This window comes from Belonocnema kinseyi, chromosome 7 (assembly GCF_010883055.1).
Source record: "Belonocnema kinseyi isolate 2016_QV_RU_SX_M_011 chromosome 7, B_treatae_v1, whole genome shotgun sequence".
NCBI classification, from domain to species: Eukaryota; Metazoa; Arthropoda; class Insecta; order Hymenoptera; family Cynipidae; genus Belonocnema; species Belonocnema kinseyi.
In genome coordinates, this window is record NC_046663.1 from 27,953,870 (window position 1) to 27,959,682 (window position 5,813).

Sequence of the window (5,813 nt, forward strand, 5' to 3'; positions counted from 1 at the left end):
TAACTACTGTTGGGTAGGCGAACATATTCCCAGAATTTAGAGACAATCGAAAAACATGACTTTTTGAGTTGGGGCAGTTGAGGAATAATGCCCCATATAAGGCATTTTTCAAAAGGAAAATCGTTATTTTCGTCAAATTTTTCTGATTAGAAACTTCATTATAATTTCAGAAAAAATTAATAATTCATTGATTAATGTTATTTATTAAACAAATGTATTTGTAAATTTGTTTTATAAAAAACATTAATCAATGAATGATTAATTTTTTCTGAAATTATAATGAAGTTTCTAATTAGAAAAATTTGACGAAAATAATGATTTTCCTTTTGAATAATGCCTTATATATGCATTTTGTTATAACATTTCTTTAAAATCATCATAAAATTGATCCACTATTTATGAATGTTGCTAAAATTTTTAATGAGTTCCTAACTGAAGTTAGGTAAACTGAAGTAATATAAAGGCAGGAAAGTCCGTAATGATGAAACTAAATAAATAAATATCCAGAAGATGTCGCTGAAAATATGTTTCTTGAATAAATAATATTAAATATTAATAAGAATGTTAACTTCTACCTGTTTCAGCTTATGAAGTTTTATTTCTTAAGGGAAATATATTTCTTCAAATATATCTAGACAAATAAATTTCAGTTTATTTTAGGGAAATCTGGCGGAAATGAGCTTTTACATTCTCATCATTTATGATTGAGAAAGAATTAGAATTGTCGGAAATTTGACATCACAGTTTTTCAACTGATCTCCACGTTTTAAGACCCCCTGAATCCGAAAATCAGTTTTTCACGATAGCATCCGTCTGTCTGTCCATCCGGCCGTACGTTCGTCAATACGATAACTCTCGAAAAAATGAACGAATCAAATCCATCTTTGGCCATAACAAAATTTTTGGATTTTCATCAAAAATAAAAAATTCAAATTTTCATTGCACAAGAAAATAATGAAAAATAAAAAATTCCCTTTTGTAGACAAACCTGGCAGGATACGAAAAAAGATGAAGTAACAAAAACTGTTACCCTAAAAATGACCCATTATCGAACGCAAAGCGCGAGATTGAACCGTCACGAGCCCTAGACGCGCTCAAACTGGCGAGCGAAACGAGCCGCGCACGCATGTGGATTATCTTAGAGATTTCTCGTGGGAATTTAATATTTTAAAACGGAACCAGTCGTATCTTATAAAAAACTTACAAAATCGCACAATATAAGGTTATCTCAGAGAAATAACCTTATATAATAATATAATAATATAATAATTTAAAAATCCCATTGACTTAAGGTTATGTCAGAGAATTTTTGGAGGACTTGGATATTTTTCTACAGAGGCAGTCAATCTCAGAACATTTAGAGCAAGAAGGTGCTCACACTGTACTGCCCAATGTAAAAAATGTTTCATGAGAGTTGAAAACGGCTGTGCGGCGGCGCTAGTAGTACTGAGTTATTAAATTCACCAAATTTCAAGTAACGAAAAGATTTTTAATTGACAAAAAATAAAATCCTAAATTTGAGAATATCTGAACTTAAAATTCACCGACTTCTAAACCGACTCATAAAATAAACGAGTCATTGAATTCCCACAAATATTTAAAATTTCTAAATTTGTAACTGCTGAAAGTAGTTAATTTATTATTAATTTATAAGCTATTTCTTAATTTATAAATAATGCAAACATTCAGAATATTCATTAATTAATAAGTTAGTATTTATTTTCGGCAAATAGCTTTGAAATTGGCGATGTCGACAAATTAAATCATTTTCAATCGCAGAAGATCTCATAAGACGAAACAGTTCAACTTTAAACATACCGCCCGCTTCGTGAGTGCTAACTGCGCGATAAAGGAAAAAGAATAAGTGCTTAGTAGAGTATTTGCCACCAACTAAAATGCCGTAAAGAAATAATATAAATGTAACTAAACTTCAATAGTCTTAGCCACCCGCCATAATCCACTAAGTTTACAGAATAATTTATTTTAAATCTAATGAATAATAGTTGTTCAGATTTAGCCCATGTTTTGCGGTCTGACTGGTAACTGACAAATTTGAGAAATCGGACGTTTGCATTCCGAAAGGGCAGTTTTTAGGCGGACAGAACGTACTAAATCGTCATTTCCTTGTAGCATTTAATTATACGACCTAACAACCACCTAGAAGGCAATAACGAATCATGTGTCACAAAAAGGTAACACTAATCACAAGATTTAGCTCTTTGTTGAACCATTTGTAGCGTTCTCGTAAAGAACGTTAATTCCCGATATGACGGGAATTAGGACAAACTTCTACATGAGTAAGAAAAGTATAAAACTCTTCTTATCTAAGATTATGAGCACCAACAATTATTTTCAGATGGTCTTTTAAACTCTTAACTCAAGCCTCCCAGATACCTCCAAAACGAGGAGCGGAAGGAGGTTTGAAATGCCGATAAGTACCCTGAATTTCGAAATCACTAGACAAATTAGCATCCAGTCTAAGATTCAAAAGGCAATTTTTAAATTCCTGGTCAGCACCCTGAAATGCCATACCATTATCAATGTACAAGTGTACAGGTCTTTCTCGCCTTCCAGAAAGTCGCTGAAAGGCGGCGAGCAAAGCGGCAGATAAATAATCAGCAACGATTTCTAAATGTACAGCTCACGTACAGCAATAGACGAAAAGCCCAACGTAAGTTTTTTAACTCTTTCTTCCACGACCGAGAGCAAAGCGAACATTAAATGGGCCTGCAAAGTCCATACCAGAATGTGTGAATGGACGATGTGGGATTAGAATAAATGCAGCGACCTCCCAAAATCCAGTAACGCTATCTGAGCGTATGCAAAGTTAATTACGGACCACCGTGTGAAGATCGAAGGTGAGCATGGTTGGCGAAAAGCTCACATATGTGGGGATGCGGAAAATGATAGGATGCTTCTGATCAAAACTGATAGGAGCATGCCATAGTTTTTCACTTAACCTTGAGAGATTGTTGGGATCCGCAAATGATTTTAAACTTGGCAATATCGAGTTTAGGTTTAGGATAATTAAGTTTTTAGTGCTTGAACACAAAGGCATCAATAAACCTTTTACAATAGACTCTTACGCGCAACAATTTTGGCCGAGAGGAGAATTTAAGCATCAAGTTAAATGGATTTGGATCATACTCAATACATGATGACTCTTTAGTGCCCGCTGTTGTAAATTTGATTGCGAGGGGGCTGCGTGGCGATGTTCCAGATAATGAATTAGAGAAACTCTATTGGGGACAAAAACAGGCCAATTTTATACATGTTTTCTAGCCAAGCCAAAACTTTGACGGAAACAGTGTAATAGTGAACAGGTATTTTATTCAATGACATAGTTTCTATAACGATTGACGAACTTGAGTGTCTTATTTAGCAACGCAGCTCCACACAACTCCAGACAATGAATTGATACATATTTAACAGGAGCTACTTTAGATTTAGTCATTAGTTGGTAAACAGGAGCCTCCTTTAAATCTTCACTAAGAATTCGAATGTAAACGGAAACTGAATATGCTTTTAACGAACAGTAAAAAAATTCATGAAGCTCGATTTCAGAGTTAGTCTGTAATTGTCGTGTCCATCTCGGGACTTTAAGTTCTTCTCATTTTTTTTAGAGAACCGTGATAATTTAACCATTGAATATCAAGATCATCAGGTAGTCTCTCGTCCCATTCGAGATTACGCAGACAAAGTTCCTGCATTTAAATTTTTACCACTATCATGACTGGAGTTATCCAACACATGAGATCATACAACTAAGCTATTAATGAAAGAACAGTATGTTTTGTTGGATTTTTGACTAAAGAATAAGTCACTGTAAAAAGGAATAAATCAGACTAAGGATCCCAAAATAAATTTAGAACCTTAAACTGAGAATCCTCTGCTAACAGAAATTCGATAGCACGTTTGTGTTCTGCCGAGGGACAATCTTCCAATAGTTCGGGTTCATTTGCGGCCCATTTTCGCAAATGGAAACCGCCAACTTCTAATGACAGTGCTACTTAAGCTCGCGCCTGTTAAGCCTCAATCTAACTTTCTAAAGCAAATAAAACATCATAAACGTAAATATTAATTTATAATATACTGATATTTAATTCATAATGAATGAAACGAAATCTTTCAGAATCTTGGGACCGATGTGAATATGAGAATTCAAGGAAGAATGAGTGAAAGTTAAACTGGAAGCATTGAAAACAACTCTCAACTTAGTAGTGAAACTACTTTCTCTTAAGGGCATGTGATACATAGAAAATTGTCGATTTGACCAGTTTTAGGTTCCCCCGGCTTTTTTTTCTAGAATGATAAATTTTTTTTAACAATTTGGGAAATGACAGCGAACATGCTAACGGACGTCCACACACACTTTTTTTGTAGGTTAATTAAAAAAATGTCAACGTAGCCAAATGTGATTAATTGGCATAGTGCTTAGGAAATAGTATCGATTTCTTCAGTGTTAGATCCCCCCCCCTGCTTTTTTCCTAGGATAAGAAATATTTTGCCTTAAAAATCTGGGAAATGTTAGCGAACATACTAACGGACGTCTCAACAGACTTTTTTGTGTTTTTTTTTATCAAAAAATTGTTGATATTGCTAACAACGTGCGTGTATATTTCGAGGTTATGTGTATTACAATTCACCCGTGCGTTACTTCCAAACTTCACAATATTTTTGGCCGAAACTTTGGACTTACAAAAAAAAGTAACTATTCTACCGGAACTAACCTTGTTTGCAGGAAATCAAAAAAGTTTATTTCATAAATAATTTTTAGATTATTGGAAGGGCAGAGATGAAAGACGACGCAACCTCAAAATAATTCATATAATTTTTATTTAGCATAATAATCTTTTTTTATTATTATCCCTCAAAAAAGAGTCCGGGGACGTCCGTTATGATATTTTATAGCATCTTCGAATTCAGTTTTTAAACATTTTCATATTTGTGGAAAAACCGGGGAAAGTGTAACTATCACATGTCCTTGGTTTGTATGGCACATACACAGTATAAGAACTACAAGAAAAATTCAAAATTAAACCGTGATTTAGAGTAAAAAAGAAATCGAAAAAATGCAATTCAACATTTTTTTAACACAAATTATTTATACTACAAATTTTTAAATCAATATTAAAAATATAATTGATTAAGGTTGTAATAAGAACACACTCGAAACCAGATTAATGTTATTAAATCTATCAATTCAATATTTGTTTATTCCATAAATATAGTGAAATATAGTGAAATATTTTTTTTTACAACAAAAAATCTTTTCAATATTTTAAGCTTCTAAAATTACTTGAATTCAAAATGACAATAATTTTAAAAAAATATATTGCTAGATGAAAATTTTTGCATTGGCTTTTAAAATTTAAACAATAATTTTAGAAACTTTAAACAATAAAAATAGTTTTTATAGTTACATTTTATTTTTGAATTTTTAATGCAATAATACTTGGAAAAACGAATGCAACCATTTGCGCAAACGTAAGTAAATGTTATTTATTGCTTTTAAATTTAATATAAATACGGTGTTCCTAATTAAAGTATTTATTTGTTGAATGTTCTGTGTTTTTTTGTATTTATAATTAATTAATTGTTGTTTACAGATACAATTCTTTATTCTAAAACTTTTTCAATATTTATTTATTCCATAAATCCTATTGTTTATGATATAAATCGCTAAAAATATTCGACATGTTTATAACAATATATATTTTTTATAGCACAATTAATTTTTATAAACGTCTAATAACGAGAGAAGGCACATTATTTTCTATCTATAAAAAGAAATATTATTGTTTATAATTAAA